The sequence below is a fragment of the Olea europaea genome, chromosome 12, assembly GCF_002742605.1.
Source record: "Olea europaea var. sylvestris chromosome 12, O_europaea_v1, whole genome shotgun sequence".
NCBI lineage: Eukaryota > Viridiplantae > Streptophyta > Magnoliopsida > Lamiales > Oleaceae > Olea > Olea europaea.
In genome coordinates, this window is record NC_036248.1 from 29004807 (window position 1) to 29027554 (window position 22748).

Genomic DNA, 22748 nt, shown 5'->3' on the forward strand with positions numbered 1-22748 from the left:
AATCTCATCAATCAATTATGTGAATATATGATTAAGCAGTCTTCGTTATAAATATCATTTCTAAACCCCCATTAGTCACATATATCAACACGATCAAATAAATAGATCAAGTGTGAATATGTAGCATGATAATTTCATGCAATCTGATCAAAAAATGCATATTTTCAACTAGTCCTACCTTAGTTTTTTTAATGAGATCAACTATAAATTTTAATCAAAGTGAAATTAAACTAAATACTTTATTTCTGAAATAAATCAAATATCCATGGATAAAAATATATGTCTAAAATTGACGATATCAGAATAAAAACTCCCACTAAATTGGTATATCGTCAAAATATTCAACACCTATGTAAGCAGTATGCTCATGAAAGATCTTGGGTGATAGCCTCCTGGTCAGTGGATTCGCAGTTATAGAATTTGTCCTAATATATTCCATAGACACTTGAATACTCTGAATTCTTTCATTGAAATACTCTGAATTCTTTCATTGACGAATAAAAACTTAATATCTACGAACTCTAACATCATCAAACTTCTGTTGCAATACAATATTACTATTGTCACAAAATAACTAAAATGGTCTTTCAAATCCATCCAAAATATGCAACCCATTAACAAAAATTTACAGTATTCCGTGATCAAAATTAAAATATTCAATTATCTCCAATTGTTCTGATTTATTGGATGTGATCATATAATCCTTAATTCTCTATAAATACTAACTTAATTGCCTGCTCTCTAAATAACCATCTTAGAGTTACAAAAATATCCGTCTAGCATTCAAACAATAAATTTCATATCCAGACATATGCAAATCTTAGCATACATTAAATTCCTAACTGTTGAAGCACGTAAAATTTTCTATATTTCTTTTCTTTAAGTTTGCCATTGGGGCATTAATTGAAACTAAATTTATCTCCCTTAAAATAGGGTATCACCTAGTTTATATTCATACATCCAAATCTTTTAAAAGTTTTACCGATATTGATAATCCAAATATACCTCGAGAACGATCCCAATGTATTTGTATATCTGACACAAAAGAGGCGACACCAAGATCTTTCATTTCAAATTTTTATGACAGAAATCTCTTAGTTTCGTGCAATATGCTTATATTATTATAGGCAAATAGTTTATCATTGACATACAATACCTGAAAAATATGCTTACTCACACTGAACTTGAGGAATACACAATTATCAACTATGGGCATGTTTGATCCCCATTTAGCCCTTGTTTGATTCACATTTTGGAGGGAATAATGTATTTTGAATAGTAGATTGATGAATAATGTGTGGTTAAAAATTAAAGAAAAATTTTGGAGTTACGTGTAATATTATTTATGCTACCATTGACGGGAAATATACTTAATCTCGTAGATAGATTTATTTAATTTGTAAACTATCAGATGTAGCTTGAGATCAAAATGTGACAAATGTCATAATAATTCCAAAATATTCTTTCATAGAAACCGAAGAGAAGATATCTTTAAAATCAACGCCTTCATTTTGAGTAAAGTCATTCATAACAAGACAAGTTTTATATCTCTCCACATCACCCTTTCGAATCCATGTTAATTTTAAATATTCATTTGCAACCAATGGGCTTCTCCGCTCTCACACCTTTAGACAATCAGATGAGTTCACAAACATTATTATCTTTCATGGACTTTATCTCTTTATTTATGTTATCAATCCACTCTTGAGAATTATTTCTTTGGGTAGCTTGATGAAAATTGATTGATCATATCTTCTTTTACAATCCAATGTCATACTTATTTTCTTGAAAAGAGACAATAAAATTATCCGAATTGTCTCTCTTTTCTTTATTGAATTTTCTTCATAGCATTTGTTCTTGAGATTGTTGAGTTTATTTTTCTGAAGCAATCTTTTGATTATGTATGGGAGGTTTTGTAACATTGTCTTGATTCGAAATTGTTTCTTGAACAAGATTTGGAGCGAGAATTTGTTTCTGGTCCTGATCATTGTCAATTGCAACAGACAAAATTCTTAACCTTAAAACTTTATCTTCTCCCCACAAACTCTACATTCTCAAAAAATCGAACATTTTTCATTTCAAGAATTTGCCTAATGGTGGGATCTTTTTAAAACTTGTAACTCCTTAACAATTGTTTTACTTATAACTTTATAGATAGATTCGGTGTAGTGTGGGATGATTCCACATTCCTTTATGAATTTAACAAAAGCCCCATAAAAGTTATTCTTCTGATCTATCATATCTGTCATAGTATTCAACACTATGGCAAGATCTGACTTATTTAATACTTTTACTGGGTTGATTTTCAACCTGAGTCTCGTATGCCTTGAACATGTTTAGTATTTGAGATTTCTTATCGATGAGATATAGGTAACCAAAGTGAGAAAAATTCGTTTATGAGCATAATGAATTATTGCAGACCATTGTCAGAAGCCAAAGGAAAACACTTATGTCATAACAAAGTGGAATTTTCATTGATTAATTTATATTTAATATCATGTGAATTCACATGCAATGTTTCTTTATAAGAGGCAATTGTATTAAGTAGATATAGTGTATCATAACCGGATAAAAAATTGGAACCCGTAATATTTGAATTAAGAAAAGGAATACACTTACTATTTTCAATTAAACAAAAGTAACAGCATTTGTCTAATTTAGAAATAGAAACCAAATTTCGTCCAAAAAAGACAGTATTGCAAATGTCTCTTTTAAATTCAAATAATAATTAGACTTTAGTAATAACCTAAAAGTCCTTATAGTCTCAATTTCAACTGATTTACCATCACCCCAAATAGATGAATATTTCAGCATCAATTGATTTGAGGTTGTTTAGACAACTTCGCATAGATACGCTTATTTGAATATTGACATCAAAATTTATCCACAAAATGTATTTAGTTACTGAAACTAAATTAACCTCCAAACGGACCGAAATGATAAATGCATTTAACTTTACACGTTAAGCGTAGTAATTAGTACAATTTCTTTTTATGTATTCCAAATTTTCACAAAAATATTAGCCAGATGATTAATCATTTTCAGGGTTTTGTTGTTTCTTTTTGACTAAATCAAATGCAACTTTCTTATTCTTTAACTTGTTCTTAAAAGTACCTGTCAAGTGAGTACTTTCAGTTTTCTCTTACTTTAGACTTTTTTCATCTTACACACAAATGAGCTCATTAAGAGTCCACTGCTCCTACAATTGATCTTAACTTAATCGAATTACGCCCACGTGCAAGTTAATAGACAGCTCAAAATTATAAAATTCTTATCATGTATGAATTCCGTATTATTAATTCACAATTAATCTTCTAGACTTAATGAATTTTGACTTAATGAATCTTGATCACATGAATGTAGAGTTATTATAGATGAATTTATTTCTATTCATATTCTAATAATTTTAATGGGTGTTTATATTTATGTATTAGCTAATTTTTATATACCAAATGTAGTATAAAAATATTGTTCATTTGTAATATTTCATTTTCAGAAAAAAATTGAATAACAAAAGTTGAGTTTTGAGAGTACAATTTTTTCTCTTAAAATTCTATCTTAAGCCCCTGTTTGATCCCAATTTTTGAGGTAAAATGTGTTATGTAATACTGATTTTTTGAGAATGTCTGGCTAAAAAGTAAGATTTTTTTTTTTTGAAATGCATATATAATGAGATTTGAAAAGATACGTTGTTGAAAAAAATGGGGCTCAAATAGAAGCTAAATTTTATTTTCTTTCGTTCATTTGAAACTCCTCAAATTCTCCCAACAAAATTTTTATAAAATATTATTTTTACAACACTTATTATGTATTATGTATTTTAGGATAATGTGCAGTACGCGATTAATTTTGACTAGGCTAGACAAACTGGACCAACCCAAAAATAAAAAGGTAAAGCATACTGACCTTTAAACTTGGTTCAAGATGTCGATATTCCACAATACTCTTTACTCGGACCAAAGTCATCCTAATTCTATGGAAAGTCGACTTATGAAGTACTACACAATGATTATTGGGAACCAAATTATTGAGAAACAGTATTTAATTTGAACCCAATTCAAAGATTAAAAAATCTCGCTCTACACCTCCAAACTTTTCCTATTTTTTTTTTACCCCTCTACTCACAATACTTGCATTAACGATAAAATTTGACAATTCCACAAATGACAATTTATTTTCAAATGAATACTATGGGAAACAGATTATATTGACATGCACAGAAGCTTTCTAAGGCACAAAATTTCAAGTTTGAAAATTGCCCCCTTAAATGGTCAGAAATGGAAGCAACTTCCTTGTGTGATAAAAACTGAGTTTGAATTCATGCCTATTCATTTTTATCCAATTCTCGAAATAAAATTTTATAATTATTATCTAAACTTACGGCAAAATATTTTCTCTTCACTTGCAAATTATAGTTCTACCATCTTTTCCATCTCCCCAATAAAGATCATTCCTTCTCTCACCTTACACAGAATGACACTTTTGATACATCTCCAATATATGCATCCACAGAGGCCTAGCAATATAGGTACATCTACAGTGTTCGTAGGTTCACTTGCATTGCATAGCGAAACAAGAAAGGTTGAGGTGGGGATAGAGTTGTCGGAAGAAAAAAGTAGCATGATGAATATTAAAATTGTACAAAATAATCATGTTAATTATCAAATAAGTAAAAATTATTCAAAGATTTAGAAGTATAATAAAAGTCCTAACAAGAATATCTAATTAGTAATATATTTCCTACTGGATAAGCAATTTTGCTCTATTATTCTCTCTCTATTACTTCTAACTAGAAAATAAATATGGGATTACTACGTAATTAAATCTGAAAGAGCGAAAGAGAAGGGGGTTTAGCATATGCCAATTTTTAATTTTTAAAAAAAAAATTGAATTAAAGAATTAAATACAGTTATTTCAAACGAGTTAGGAGAAGTTGTAACATAAAGTTATTCTACTTGAGATTATTTAAATATATTAAGTGATCTGCATGAATATGGCATAATATGCTGTCAAGGAAAAATTCTCTTTCGCATAAAATTAGAATAAGAAAAATACTCTCCTTAAATTAGTGGGAAAAATGCCCTTCCTCATAAAACTATAGCTCTAATAGGTATATCAAACGGCCTACTTGTAGAAAATCAAGTGTTGTTTCTTATTAATTTCTGAAAATGAATTCAGTGTTATTTCTCTTGGGTCTTTTTTGATGATGATGCCTGCTCCTTAAAAAAGTGGTGCGTTAAATTATAAATGTAAATGAATGAACTTATTTATCTTATTAACGCTTACAAGACATGAGGCAAGTCCCTGGAGAGACACTCAAAAGTTACCTCACTAGATTCACCGATGAGATAACCTACTGCGAACAAGTCATATATAAAGAGGCCCTTTTAGCCTTGAAAGGAGGTCTGAATATGAACACCTTATTTTGGCGAGATGTGCAGAGTAAGAGCCCAACCACTTATGATGAACTGGTGGAGATAATGAGGGTATAGATCATCAATTAAAGATGACTGACCACAGGAACCGTGCAGCACAGAGATTCCCACCGCCTTAGAGGCAAGTAAGGCGAGAACCCGCAGCACACTTTGTCACCCAGTAGTGGACCTAGGCTAAACACGTTGTGGCACCCACATCTGGGCAAGCTCTAGCTTTTGCTACATTGGACGCAGTACCAATGTTGGCATATGAGAATGCCGATCTAAATGCAAATTTCGAAGGAGACCGTCAAGGAAAACGATGTCCAGAGGTCGGGGCAAGAGAAGATTTAGAAATCAGTCCGGAGAAGAGGGGCAAATTATTGCACTTTCCATCGCTTCTACAATCATGACACTAGTNGGCAAGAGAAGATTTAGAAATCAGTCCGGAGAAGAGGGGCAAATTATTGCACTTTCCATCGCTTCTACAATCATGACACTAGTGAATGCTGGGACGTCCCACGGTCCTTGAGAGTAGACTAGAATCTTGAGAACCCCTCACGGTCTACCTCACCCAACAGAGATGCGAGATGTCAGAGGGACCACACATCTCGAAGAAGAAGGGAAAAAAGAGAATAGGGCTTAAGAAGAGCCCAGACAAAGGAGAGATCAGGCTGTAGTCATCAAGGGCAAGCCGATTTGTGAAATTGACACAATCATCGAAGGCCCTCGTGTGGGGGGCAATACTTGAAAGGCGGAATGAACTATACGAGAAAAGCAAAAGATCCCTCCATAACGTCAGATAATACCACCCCTTTTGTCTTATCACCCGTTGCAGTTACCTTGGAGATGTAGAGGGTCTGAAAAATGGAGAAAGGCATCTCAACCCCATATACCGCCTCCCTCCACAACATTTAGGACCCCACGATCTGACTCCAGGAGTTTGGGTTAAGTTGGGTCATGGCTAAATCGTAAGACCTAAGGACATAATGGAAGAAGGGGTGAATGGGTAATCTTAGCCCTGCCCTAAGGATGGCTTTGTTCACAGCCACTCACCTCGGCTGTTGGTAGCATGCTGCTCTCATCTAGGTTAGGCACTATCAAACCCACACTACTCGGAATCCTATACTCCGTTTGGAGCCTTATCAGGTCAGCAAATGTTACTTTTGACGGGTAATCTACAGCCCGTAATGCATCGAAGTGTCTGCATGGCTATCTAGCCTTTTTCCAGATATTTTCTCCCCTTATTATTGTCCCTGACACTTCGACTGAACAAAGCAGAATTGGTTTGTCTACCCTAATTGTCTCAACCTCACTACCAGTAACCCCAATTCTTTCCGAAGCCATTTCTAAAGAAAAATGAAGGCGAAAACACTTTGAAATTACTTACAAAAATGGATGGGAAGCGCTTGAGACCGCCGAAAACTTAAGAGATGTTGATGATAGTCACCAAAGAAAGTTGCAATGCACAAAAAGGTTGCCAAAAATTTGTAAAAGGTTTGAGAGCAAGACAAAGTGAAGATTTGCCACAAAGTAAAAGCATTTAAATGAGAAAACAAACCTTTTATAGGAAACTTGGACGATATCCACCATTGAGTTCAAAAACAATTGATCTGGACCATTAATCACATTCCAAATCTAAACCGTTGAAACCAAATGTCAGATTTAATTAACGTCTACGATCTAGCAGTGACTTTCACAAACCTCCAAGATGCGTCGCTTCAAGCCTCAACAGTTGTTTGCTATAATTAGCAGGAGCAACCTTTTCTAAGGAATAGGCGTCACATCCAACTGTTTCTCTTGGAAACATGCGAGAGCTTTCAAATCACTGTCTATTTCGTATTGCAACACGCATTCCAATTTGCTACTTAAAATTTCGACCATCTCTCATGCGTCGTCCACTGTAGGTCAATGACCCAGTTGAGATGAGCTCAACTGCTTAAAAGCTCCGGTCATCTCCCACGGGTCGTCCCATATGGGTTAGTGCCTCGGTTAAGATGAGCTCAACTACTTAAAAGCTTCGACTATCCCCCATGCGTCATCCTTTGTAGGTTAGCGCCTCGGTTGAGATGAGCTCAATTACTTAAAAGATCCGGCCATCTCCCACACATCACTCCCTATGGGTCAGTGCCTTGGTTGGGATGAGCTTAACTGCTTAAAAGTTTCGGCCATCTCCCAGGCGTTGCCTCCTGTGCGTCAACATCTCAGTTGAGATAAGCTCAACTACTTAAAAACTTTGGCCATCTTCCATGCGTCGTCTACTGTAGGTCAATGCATTAGTTAAGATGAGCTTATCTACTTAAAAGCTTCTGCTAACTCCCATTAGTCGTCCCCTGTGGGTTAGCGCCTTGGTTGAGAGCAGCCGATCAGTTTATCAAAGTTTTTGCTAACTTCCATGCTTTATTCCCTGTAGGTCAACGCCTCGGTTGAGAGCAACGGCAACCATGTACCCATAACCGATCTTAAAGTCAACGAATGATATAAATATTTCTCCCTGAATTTGGGGGAACCACTGTTACATCCATCACCTCGGCACATGGCTCAAACGCCAGTCGAAGTGTGTCAGAGAGGGGATGAATCAGAATTATATCACTTAGTCCGAACCGTCAGGTTGGCCGAGGTGCGATATCACCTAAGCAATGTAGTTCGAAGTTCGTTTATCCCGAGGCATCACTTTCGAAGCGTGGGGGTGGCCGAGGCGTTATGCGAAGAAGAAGAGGAGAAACATCTCTTCGTCTCTAGTTTTATAAATGGATCTTTTGGTCAGAATTCGCTCTGTATCTTTAAGGATTGATTTATGTGACATCCCTACCATATGTTAATTCATAATCAAAAGAATCGATTACCCGCCTACCTAGGAAGCGGCTGATGGATGCCTACGAGCAGACGTCTCACACCATCGGATGAGCACACGTTTCTCACGTCTAGCGGTACCATTTGCTTATAAGTACTAAGGACTTGGCCATAAACAAAGGTAAGCATTCCATAATCAGGCTTTCACATTTTCTCCTCCCCCTTGAGATTGTGCATTCCGGCACCTCCGGCTGACTTGATTGTCGGAGTGTATGTGGTCGTCACCACCACCGCTAGTACGGACCATATACTCTTGACCGTTAGTTATTGATCGCAGGAAGGAACACGTGTAATAGCTCTCGGTTGGCCACGTATGGGGTCCAATTCATGAGGTCATCACTATTGCCTAAGGTAAACACATAAATTAAAAAGCCCTAGCACCTGTAGTTTAGAGCCTTTATAGCTGTTCAATTCAATCAAGAATCTTGGCGCTTTAAGTTTGAAATTTCGTCAACAAACAAAATATCCCAACAAAACCCATTTCCAATTAAGTGGTAGAATCGACCATAAGAGGAAGATTTTGAACCCTGAAGAAATGGAGAAGTAAAGCAAAGAACATTGGCTACTAACTAGCAAGTGGGAAGGACACTACTGTAATTAAATTTTATTCACCAAAGCTTGTTTCTTTGGTTCTCGACACTTTGAGTTTGGAATTTGGGGTTGTATGCTAATGCAAAAATATCAGTGAAATGGACCCTTGCACTTTTGATTGAGCGAAAAAGTTGTTATTGGAATTGGGTGTGAATAGAGTGCCTTTCGCTGTTCAGGCTTTTAAAGAATAAATAGTAATGGATTTCGATGAACTGATTGCTTGTTCTGCAAACAAAAGTTCCTTGACACGATCACGATTGTCAAAATTGTATAGCTTAGCATGGACATCCATTGAAACAGTGAATTTGAGAGCACACTTGTCAAAGAAAAGCGAATATTCATTGGCGGAGGTACTTGGAGTAAGTGTGCTTGAAGGAAGTGCATGTAGGGTTGGCAAACGGTTCTGTTTAGGATCCGTTCGATCAAAATCATCACTGAACCATCAATTTTTTTCTTATATCATAACCGCACCATAACCACGTAAGTTGGTTCAATTCGGACGGTTAATAGCTATGAAAATAAAATATTTTTTTATAGGTCCAGCCATGAAATTGAAAAAAAAAATTATGGAAAAAGAAGTCGATGAAAATAAAAACACGACACTAAGCTAATTTAGCAAATAATATTTGAAATAAAAACATAAACAATATTTCAATTCCTAAATGTAAAATTCGAATTTAACAAACAATTTTCATATATGTTTAATATTTGTGTAGTAAGGTGTAGGTTTACTGGGTTAGGTTAGTTGCATCTAGCAGGTTGATAATAGGCCAGATTTTTGGGTTGGACAAAATCATAGAAAGAATAATGGAAAACCCAATTGTCCAATTAATTTATTTTAACGTGTAATTGGTTCAGGACGGGACAACGGCGTAAATACCATACCCATCCCGCTCCGAACCGAAACATTAAAATCAAATACCATATCCATCTTATTGTGCCATCGGTTCAACTTTTTTTTTTGGCCCCATTTACTTTGGTCAACCGCGATTTTTGATTTTGATAGTTCGAATTACCATCTCTAAGTGCATTGTATCTGTTTGTCAGGAGTGGTGCCGACGTCGGGTGGTTATGTTAGGTGTTGATGCTGGTGGGAAAGTGGAGTGGGGTTTATGAAGGAGGCAACCTTATTTTTTAATTTTCTTTGATTTATTGGTATTATCATCATCATCATTATCTCATGGTTAAATGGACTTTAGTTGATATTTTTCAAAGGTTTGGGATCTCCAACGGTATAAATTGAATGTTAGGGTAAAGTTTGATAAAAATTCAAAAGTTTGAGATCATTACTACAATTTTTCCTTGTTTTAATGACCCAAATACTAGGAAATCATTTTATTTTTTTAAATATTACTATATTAATTGAGAATTTATAATTTGTTGTTTGTAGTATAACAAAAAATCAAAGCTAATAAATATTGCCCCCGTTTGACCCCCATTCTCCTTCTTATTTTTTCTTTCTCTTTTATTTTCAACCACACAATTTTTTGTAAAATAATATTATACGCAAATAAAAAAAATTTCATTCTTTTTTAAACACATCTTTTAAAAAAAAAAACATTATTCAAACCATTAAAATTTGGAACAAATGGAGATCAAACGGTGGCATTGTTTATATAAAAATTCACTCTCTTGATGTACATATGGTCTATATATAACTTTTTTTTTATATAATTTAATTTGGTGTGTAATTTGGTGGATATTGAAATTATATTATTATTATGTTATGATAAAAATTGATAAAATATATGATTAAAAATTTTGAATTTCATAAAATTTATGATTAAAATTAATGATTGATTTTAATTTATAAATATAATTTTATTTTCATCTAAACCAAATGGGGCAAAAATAATTTGGGTTTTCCAACAGTCCTTTGGGGTTAACTGAAGGGCTAAAAACCTAGGCTTAGAAACATAAAATCGAAATGCTATTTGTACAGTCCGAGTTGTACAACTCGGGCTACGACCTCCTCATAAGTGGGAGTGAGGGGAGGCGGGAGGGGCTAACAAATTTTTTATTGTGCGTGAATCCCTCGAATTGTGAAAGGGCTGTACATGACGCTGCGTACTGTAGCACTGGCCAACATAAAATTGGCTATTCTGAAAAGTTTGCTGGACTGTACAAGCGAACATGATTGATTGATTTCATTTGATGTTCTTGGCATCTAAGGCTGTCTATTTTTAGTCTACAATGTTGGATCATTCTCTACTCCATATCCAACCTCTGATCGGTTTATTCATATAAAATTCTATCGTGAACCATCACCAGACATGGAATCCAAGAGACAATATACCATTGAATATTATTTGCAACGAGATTTCAAAAGGAAAAATATTATTATGTCTAGTACTTTTTCTCGATATTTATCAAAAAATTATATTGACCTTTTTCATTTATTTTTGAAGTAGTAAAATCTTGAGTGAATTCAATCCATCTAAATTTAAAATGTGAATCAAATTTCAGGATTAGCATTTTCAAATTAGCTTTCGTATTATGGAGCATGTACACGTGTCTCACATGCTATTTTGATGAAATTTTTTGAACGATTTCGACCTTTTTATTTATTGTTAAATTTTACATAGTTTAAAAAGAAATAATAATCAAAACATAAAGATTTTGACTTTTTCTTAATAAAGTTGACTTTGTAATATGGAATATCAAAACTCATTAGGGTTTATAAGCTGAAGAAGCATTTGTCTAAAATCTGGGAAGATCAGTTGGATTTAAATGAGATTACCATTTTTAGACAAACTAGCACATTAAGGTTGACTTTCACTTGGTTTGAATACGAAATCATAGAAGAAACCTAGGCTTCTACTTTGACGCTCTATCTTTTGTGCTATTTATTTTACTTCGCTATCACATGTTCAGAATTTTGAGGTAGATCAAAAGGATTCTCGTAGTCTATTTCTAGGACAATCTAACTTTATATTAGTTAATATGAGCCGTGATATGTGTAAATTGGCGTACTCTCCTCACAAGAGGGGGGTCGATCTTTTATTTATTTATTTATTTATTGGGCATAGCCCCTCTTCATGTGATGAGAGTGTCAATTGTCCGTGTACATATAGCAAATTTCTAGTCAATATACAGGATTAGAGTTACTCTTCCAACTTTTGTTAACAAGATTATTCTTTTAAAATTGAACTCCAAGTCTCAATACTGGTATTATACAAGCCAGAGAAGTTAAAGGGTGGAACAAATTCCTTTTTAAAGATTGAGAATAAAAATTGTTAGGAAAATGTGTAATTGGCAATCTGTGATCAAAGGACCTATTTGTCAAAATTGTAAAGTCAATGACTAAATTGTATAGGTCAAATAGTTCAGGGACTAAAGTTGCAATTTAGTAAAGGTCATAGCATAGGTCTAGGGTAAAGTGGGATGCTTTGAAGATGCAAACGGCGCGTTGATGTCGCTGGAGTTTCGCCCTGACCTTGCTAGAGCCAAAATTTCAGAACTGACCTCGCTGGAGTTTTGCTGATATATCGCCTGAGCGAAGGTACGTCGCTCGAGTTTCGCCAGGACCTCGCTTGAGCGACTGTGTTATCTGGCCTTTGGTAATTTTAATGCCTCGCGAATTTTTAACGCTCCATATTACCAAATTCGACCTACTATAAACAAAACGTCCGATTTTCATTACGTGACCTTTGGCAAACATTAAAACAACAATTCCTCTCAACTTACAAAGGATCAAGAGCCAAAATAAATTCATTCCTTTCATCTTTGATTCTCATGGTTCTTTGCATAAAAACATCAACCCTCACAAAACCAAAACACCCTTTCATATCTCCATATAAATTTCCAGAAGATCATCTGTTTGAAGATCCGGGAAGGAAATTTCTTGAAGAGCTGGAGTGCTTGGTGATTCACAGGAGGTAGAAGATATTCAAAGTTTTAACGCTCTATATTACCAAATTCGACCTACTATATAAACAAAACGTCGATTTTCATTACGTGACCTTTGGCAAACATTAAAACAACAATTCCTCTCAACTTACAAAGGATCAAGAGCCAAAATAAATTCACTCCTTTCATCTTTGATTCTCATGGTTCTTTGAATAAAAACATCAACCCTCACAAAACCAAAACACCCTTTCATAACTCCATATAAATTTCCAGAAGATCATCTGTTTGAAGATCCGGGAAGGAAATTTCTTGAAGAGCTGGAGTGCTTGGTGATTCACAGGAGGTAGAAGATATTCAAAGTTGGGATTTTGGCACAGATTTGCAAAATCCAGGATAGCTGTGGTCGATACAGTAAGGAGGTCAGAATATTGTTAGAATCAATAATGTCTGACGTACTGTAAGTCAATATCTTCTATAGTGGATCTCTACTGGCTTGTGTCCGGAGTTTTTACCCAGTTGGGTTTTCTCCGTCAACATTTTGTTGTGTTTTTACTGCTTTCTGTTATTTATTTTTTCAACCGGTAATTCAACTTAGGTAGATAAAGTATGTGAACGAATCTAGGTAATGCATAATTGATGTGACTTGTTGCATCAGTTAATTAATTATTTTAATTCCGCATAAACACCTATTCACCCCCCTCTAGATGTTGGTTGGGTCGAACTATTGCTTTTTCAAAAATGTAACACGAACAATAATATAGGATCCCAACTACTATTTTTCTAACTTTAATTTAAAGTAGCTTATTTAAATATACTTTTATATGTTAATTTTACTCTTACTTACAAATAAACATTATTTGGTAATTTTAAATGGACGTTACTTTTAATATAAGTCATTTATTTTAATTTTGACTAACAAAAAATTTATTAAATTTTAATGCATGTTTACATATATTGTTGAATTTTCAAATTTTAAACGGAAAACCTTAAATTAAATAGAGAATCTTACATGTTTTTTTTTTTTTTCAAATAGCACTCGTTGAATTTATACTTTCCTAATTGAAATTGCATAAAGAATTATTTCTATACAACATATCAAATGTTTTATTAATTGCATGTTTATCTATAATTATTTACATGTAGCTTAAGAAAAACTAACGGGTTATTATTATTATTTTTATTTTTTGGTTTTACATGTAGACATTTAAACTCTTATCTCATTGTTAAAATGTGTATATCTTAACGATAAGAAAACAACTATGACTAAATATGTAATTCTTTTATATTAAAGTTTCACGTATTTCTTATGAAATTGTATATTGAACTGATTAATAATTTGAGCAATATGAGATTAGATATGAAATCTTTCAGAATAGAGGCACAATTACCATCTTTGTAATTGATGGTTAGAGAATATGTTGATGACACTTTTGACTACGAGGAAGCCATGAAAATGACTAGGAGGTAAAGAAATGATACACTCAATGAATTATCACGAAGAGTATGATTACGTGCTTGTTTGAGTGAATTTAAATTATAATCACTTTTGATCAAAATACTTTTTATTCACATATTTTACAAGACCGAAAACTACATCTTGTTTCATCCACACAATCCGAGAGATCTATAAATTAAATATAACTTAAAACTCTCCTAAACACCCGTATATGTCTCTTTAGTGTAGATCTTTATCTTATGTTTTTTCTTTTGCACTTATAGTTGAAGGTTAGATCGAGCTACCTCCTAGATCTATATTATGAGTCCATTTGGTACGGATAAAAATCTGATTTTAATCTAAGTTAAAGTTAAAGTCAAAGTCAAAAATCAATATTGACCACATTTTTCATGGATCCCATAACTTTTCGACCACATATTTCAAAAACTTCTATCACAACCTACTAAAAAAATCTAATTTTAATCATCATCGATGACCCCCTATGTTTAATTTCAATATTAATAAAACAAGATACTTATAGTGATATAATAAAATAGATTAAAATTAAAAACAATAATTAGGAATAGGAAAGGCAATGAGGAGGGTATGAGATGGGTCGACCATTTCCACCCCTGTCTGGTCCGGCATTTTTGTTATCTTGCCCTATATTCATATCCGGTTAAAGCAGAGCGGGGCGGGGCGGGGCGGGGCGGGGCGGGGCAAATCTCCTGCCCCATTTTTTTTTTTTTTTTTTGCTTTCATTTTTTTATGCCCTTAATTAATAAATAGTATTAATTTTTTACTAATTTGTTAAAAATAACTTATGTTCTCTTTAAAAAGGATGATAAATCTATTATTTTTGTTTGATAAAAATTTAAATTTGAAATTAATATTATACGAGGCAGGGACTATATTTCCCGTACCTATCCTATACCCGCTCCGGGGCAATGATTCTCGTCCCATTCCCATCTCATGTACTCGGTTAGGTGGGTATTATTCGTCCCATTCGAGATGGGCCCCAACGGGTATCAGGGTGAACGGATTTTTTTGTCATCCCTAATTAGGAATATTCTGAGCTCATTTCAATAAGTTTGACCTTTAAAATCAATCAAAATCAAAAGCTTACTATTAGTTTATGCATACAACTTGTTGAAGAGGTGAAATATAACCAAGGTATATCTATTTGATCAGAGGTTGAATCGATCATCAGAAGGAGAATTAGGACGTCTATTAAGGGAAATCGGATTGATGCCAAAATTCCCACTGTGAGGGAGATTGGTCCTACAACATCGGGTTTTGGAGACCCACGTTCTACCAAACTGAACTAAGACCGCTTTTTCCTCTAGTATGCAATTTTCATGCACCTCAAATCTCAATACGTACATAATTTTACTTTTAACCAACATCCGTAGTACTTTTATCGATGAAACTTTGATCGTTAGATATAATGTCCATACGGTATATATTGTTCCTGTTTGGTTTAATTAAAATAAAATGATTAAACTCATACATCTCATAGGACTCAAAATCTTTCAACCATACGTTTCGTCAACTTTTATCAAAATATATTAAAAATTTAATTTTTATTTAAATCAAACAGGGCAATTATTTGTTTATCTCGCAGTTGGTAGGTTCCTTACTATCTTTAGAATGGATATCCTTTAAACTCACGAAGTTGGAACTGTATAAAATAAATCTCAACTTAAAATACTCATGTACCTGATCTCTGGTTTGGAGCTTTCAACTTTATCCTCCTGTATGGAGAGGCTCTGTTCTTGGAGTTGGGCACCTTCTGCCATTTTTGGTTTTCTATAACTTGCAGAGGGATTAATTGTCATTCATTTGGAAGTAGAATAATACTTGGGGTTGATTTGCAGTGGTTTCCATGGATGCATTTATAGATGTTCTTATAGGAAAGTCAAAATCCTGTGTCGACTTTAGTTGGTGTGGAGATTAGATTCTAAAACTTTCTAAGCATTAAATTTGTTTTATTCCACAGAAAAGTGCAAACAATCCTTTGCAACGTGTTAAATTAATTTTGAATGGTTAAAACATAAACTATAAGCGACAAATTTGAACTCGCAACGATGTTAATGCTATTTATTCTATAAATATAAGCTAGTAAAACGTAATAGATTTCTTTATTTTAATTTTAATTTTCATTTCAGGGGATAACGAAAAATTTACCCTCAATCCACATATTAACGAAAAAATTTATATCCTCAATCCTTGATTTATTTTATGACTTTAAGTTAACTTTAAAGTTTTTGATTACTTTAACTAAAAAAGTTAATAAAAAATCAAGTTAAAGTCAAAAATCAATTTTAGTCACATATTTTTTGAGACATAATTTTTATCAACTTATCAAAATTTACTAAATTTGATTTTTAACAAAATCAAAGAATCTTGATACTTGATTTAGGAGTAATGAATGATGCTATTTTTGTGTTTTAGACCTCTCGTTCAGTATTTCTTTTTTTTTAATCTCAATTTTGTGTTGTATGTTTGTCTTCTTAAGTCTTTTTTTGGTGGGGATAAAAATTAAATTTTTAGTAAATTTTAATAGAAGTTATTGAAATATATGTTAAAAAATTGATAAAAATTGTGGATCATATTAAACGTAAAATTAAAAATGAGTTTGAAAAAAATAATAATAATAAGTTTTTAAAAAAATGAGGGTAAAACATTAATTAAATGACGACTTAAAATGTATATAGAGGACATGTGTCTTGTGTAAATGTAATTCTGCTAAAAGACCTTATACTTTTGAAGCCCTCTTTTGGAGGGGATTAAAATCAAATTTTTAATAAATTTTAATATAAGTTGGTGAAATGTGCGGTCGAAAAGTTCTAGGACTTATAAAATATGTTGTTAAAATTAATTGTTGACTTTAAATTAGATTAAAATACCAAATAGGGGATAAACTGAACAGTTTTGAGATGATATGTTGTTTTTATTTCAGGCATTATCTTGATGTTCTGTTGATCTTGTAAAGATGATTTCTAGTCAACCATTATGGCCATCCACAAGTGTTAAGTTAATTATAAGTTGCAAATTTGTATCTCAATGACATCTCGAAGCTAGAGTTTGGCTTCTAACTTAAACAATTTTTCCTCTTTATTTATTTATTTATTATTATTTTTTGGGTGTTGAATGTAATTAGACTTTTAACTATCTCATTGTCTTATTAGTCATCATTTTTGTTGCGACATCTATCATTCGCTTTGGCTTATTGGGTTCTTGAGGAGAATCGTTGAAGATAGATGATAATAATCACAATTGAGGAGATAATAAAATTTAATTAAAGGCATGTTTCCCACCCAGAAAAAGGAAATCAAGAGGTGAAAAACTTGCCGGAAACACGTATCAATTATTGTGGAAATGTGGCTAAAATTGGGGTTAGTCAAACAGACAGCCCTATAAAGGAGGAAAAAAAGTTATTATCTTGTTATAAGTCACAAATAAATTTGACAGTTTGTGCATAAAGCTTTTTCGCAGGTTTATTATTCATTGTCTATTTAAATAAAATCTTATTCTGAACATAAAAGTTGATTAAAATTGAAAAAAAAAATCGATTTGCACAAGAAATACATCCGAAAGTAATGCTAGAGCATTATGTATCGCTGAATAGTGCACTCACTCTTCATAATTTAGGGATACAAATATTTGAGTTTCAATGTTACAAAAGTGATGAGCTACTTTCATTTGGCCCAAGCAAGATGCAAATGAACAAAATGAATCCTTAAAAATATATTAATACGCAGTTTGTCAAGTTGATTGTAAAAATTCTTTTTTATTAAGGCTATCTTGGTATATTTTCGATTAGGCGCCTTTGACAAAAATTAATTTTGAAACACTATATAATTTTTTTTTCCATTTAAAACTTGGAAAGGATAGAAAAAGTTAAAAAAAGAGATCAAAATTTGGTGTAGATTTCAAATTGCATTAGAAAGAATATAAAAATAAAAATAATAGACTATATATAACGGCAATTTAAATCAAATACTCAGATGGCTAACTGGTCAAGTTGGTCGAGCAAGTCTCTTTTGTTAAAGATATATTTGAAAATTGAAATTTTAAACTTCAATAGCCAATAAAAAGACACTTTTGACCAAAATTTTAAAATAATATGTTCGGCTAAATTTAACCATTGTTTGAATCTCATTCTTTTAAAAATTTATTTTCAATAAAATAATATTGTACGCAAATTCTAAACTTTTCTAATTTTTAACCACACATTCTCCATCAATCTACTATTTAAAATGTATTATTTTTTCAAAGAGGGAATCAATGAGGGCTTATAAGTAAATTAAGAAGTAAATCTCTATTTCCGTGTGTGTGTTACTTTTTAACTCATACAAAAGTTTGCTATTTTTACGAAAGATCCTTTTTTGGCTCTCTCTTTAGCCCTATGTCTCTTATCCCTAGGAGGTCTTCCTCCACTAGCAGGTTTTTTCGGAAAACTCTATTTATTCTGGTGTGGCGAGAGACTCTCTTCGGGGCGATTTATATTATTAATATAATTAATTGAAATTGTATTTTTTTTTAATTCAAGAAGTTTGCAAGAAGTTTGACCCCCTTTCAATTTTGACCATCCACAAAAAAATATTAGTTATTCTACAACATGTTTCTCCACTTATGAGTAAAACTTTTAAACTTAGACAAACATGCCTTATTAAGTTGATACTAATTGGTCATGATCAATGGATACCCTTGGACAACAAATAGTGCCTGTCGAGTAATGTTTCGTAAGATTTCATTAATAATTGACTTTCAAAAAATTGCCTCCTCCTTATCAAGATATTCTGGGCAGTTTTTTTACTCATTGACTTTCTAATGCACAAAACACAATTATCATTGCGCCACGTTGACAGACAAACCTCTAAAATATGAGTATAATCATTATTAAAAGAGCCCGACCAAAATAATGTTCTAATTAAGGTCTTAAATAATAATGATTATGTGTTATATTTACATAGGCTTAAAACATGTACATATCTTGTGAAGATTTGACCAACCCGTAGACAAACTTTTTGGTAGATTTATGCAACTTTTAACTAATGATTTTATTTGCTTTATTTAGGAGAAAATAATGATAGTTGAAGGCAGTCATTTTAACATAATACTTGAAGGTCACGTTTGATAGATTAGATGAATAGTACAGAACATATTAATTAATAATGATTGTTGAAGGCAGTCATTTTAACATAATACTTGAAGGACACGTTTGATAGATTAGATGAATAGTACAGAACATATTAAATTAAAAAAGTGATTGAAATTTTGTTAATGTTTGGTTTTACGTCTATTTTAATAAGGCTCAGGATCTTATCAAGTGGCAGCCGCACAGCGCCCTCGGCTCACACTCCACATCATTCTGCAGTGACAAATTGATCGAGCCCCTATTGACCAAACCCCATAAAGGATTGAGCCCCCAGAGATGAGGTAAGGTTGGTAGAGGCATTTCAGGGAATATCTTCATACAAGTTTTCTTACCAAGTGAATGATGTGACAACACACTGCATAGGCTGCTCTAATCAATCAATGAGTCAATCCTAGTATTACATATCAAACCTACGGATGTAAGTGGTCATAGCATTAAATGAATTGATGTCTATGACAAGAAGTCATAGCCACTAAGATAAGGCCAAATGTCCATCAAACAATTCTTACTCACTTTCATCTACTATAAAAGCTCACAATTTGTCTCATTTCAGGGTAATGCAAGTTTAGTCTCTTATACTATAGTTTAGACATAGCACTACTTTACTCTCCAAAAGCAACCATCTTCTTATTAAAGCCTTACGTTGAAAACCCTCCCATATTTATATATCTTCTCCGCCAATTCATTTGACTGTCGGAGTACGCGCGACCAACTCCATCCCCACTAGAGAAGGACTTGTGTGAGTTGTGACTAACATTTTGTTCTAGTGTTCATGAGTACGGCTTCCGTGGATGTGAGTGATTTTGGGGTTTGTTGACCATGTTGGACGTATATTTTTTGAGGTTAACATTTGATATTGTACATCAAATATGCTCTTAAAAAATTGTAGGATGCGATATTGGCTAAGAGATAGGAAATACTAATTTTCTAAAAGGGAAGGGGGAGACGGCATAACTAGCAAGTGATCTTACGAGTTAATACAACTAAAATACATATTTTTTATTAGAGTACTTAAAAGAATGATATTAAAAAAAATAAAAAGGAAGAAGAAGAAAGAGAGAGAGAGAGAGAGAGAGCGCGAAAATAATATTAAATAAATATGAAGTCCCTAACCTCTTTTTGGTAAGATAAATATGGGATTCCCTTGAACTTTAATATAAATTAAACTTTTGATTCACCCGTAATATTAATAGTTTGAGAGAATATGTTTCGACTTACTTTTAAGTAATTCTTTTGTTAATTTGTATTTTAAAATTAATTTTTTGAGATTTTTTATAGAAAAACTTAATTAAATCTTTACTTGCTTTTTAAATAAAGTACTTTCACTTTTTTAAGCTTAATTAATCATGTCACGTGTAATTTTTTTCTCTGTATCATCACATTTTATCTAAGTTAGCTTCAATTGGAAAAATTAAAAATCTCACCAATACGTTGAGATAGTACTAATATTCAAGGTGTAAAGTGCCCCCAGGGCACATCTCCAAGTGGTAAAAGGGGAGGGTGGAGAAATCCAACTTTACTTGAGGCTGTCGTGTCAAGGGTTCGAATCCTGAAATATGAATTTGGTTCTTTGGTAAGTGCAAGTGTACAAGCAGCCTTCCACCCTATACCCTTGGAGGCATAACCTGCGATTTACCTCCCTCACGATACTCCAGGACAGGGGCGGTGGGGGACCCTTATGGTTGGGGTTCAACCTTTAATATACAAGGTGTAAAGCGTGCTATAAAGATCTATTATTAAAGAGATTCTTCATTAAAATTCATGCGACGCTAATTAATTACCTATCATCAATATTATTTATTTGCAAGTTGAGGTCACAGAGTTCCATAAAGATGATGAGCCTTTGTATTCAAATTATAACTAAGAGTCGAGTTTTTCGGAGGTTGAAGGAACTAACGTATAACGTATTATTGAATAGATGAAAGAAGAACTAGATCAAAATTTGGGAAAAAAGTAATGGTGGAGAAAGAACATTCAAATTGCAGTTTGAGTTCATAATACCATTTCTAAAAGAGGACGACGAGATGAGTAATACTCATTGCTCTGCCATGATGTATGATGAATTTTAGTCATTCGAGTTCATTTAGGACTCAAAAACTAATTTTAAAATTTAACATTGTTTCTGCCATTTAATTTATTTTGAATTCTTTTCAATTTTAGTTTGTTTAAACTTTGTTTTCATTTATATTAGTCATCTTAAACTAGGTTTTCATGTAAACCATATAAATATGGGGTTATTTCGTTGTTTTGTTCATTTTTTTATTAATAAAATTTCGTAAGATTATATTCATTCATAATTTGGTGGATTCCAAATTTCGGGTTTTTAAGATTTTCGCTTGAATTCCTTATTTCGAGATGCTTCATATTTTGATGCAATAAAGAGTTTAGATGATTTCTGACCATATATCCTCCCTGCACCCTCCACCCCCAACAAAATAAAAATAAATAAATAAATAAATAAATAAATAATCTGAATTAAAAGAAATTGTTTGGAACACTAATTTCTTTCTTTTGTTTGAATATTTTCTAAGAACCAGGTGTTATTATTAGAGTACTTAAAGAATGATGTACAATGGAGAGAGAAAGATAATAATATTAGATAAATTTGAAGTACCTAACCTTTTTTTAGGAAGATAAATAAGGGGTTTCAATGAACTTTAATATAGATCAAATTTTCAATTAAAATAAATAAATAAATAAATAAATAATCTGAATTAAAAGAAATTGTTTGGAACACTAATTTCTTTCTTTTGTTTGAATATTTTCTAAGAACCAGGTGTTATTATTAGAGTACTTAAAGAATGATGTACAATGGAGAGAGAAAGATAATAATATTAGATAAATTTGAAGTACCTAACCTTTTTTTAGGAAGATAAATAAGGGGTTTCAATGAACTTTAATATAGATCAAATTTTCAATTCACTCATGATATTTCGAGCTTGAGAATATATGTTCGGACTTAATTTTAAGTGATTATTTTGTCCTTTTGTACTTAAAAAATAATTTCTTGTGATTTGTAATATAAAAACTTACTTTTTAATATAAATTTTAGATTTTTATTTTATTTTTTTATTATTATTATTTTTTATACATATAGCACTCTATTTTTTAAGCTTAGTCAGTTATACCATGTATAAGATTTTCTCACTTGTCACAGTTTATCTATGCTAGCTTCAATTGATATTGCTAACAAGGTGTAAAGCGTGCCTATGAAGATATATTATTGAAGAGATTATTCATCATAATTCACGTGAGTCTAATTAACAATAATCATATTTATTTACTAGCACCTTAAGGTCCCATTAACCATAGGAAAGGACTGTTTTTGGTCAAAAGATACAAAGATTCTTCTATGCACCGACCTTTTTTGGAGACAGTATCTTTATCCATGCCATTCCAAGGGACAGAAAGAGAAGTGCACTCAAATGGAGTGCCTTGATAA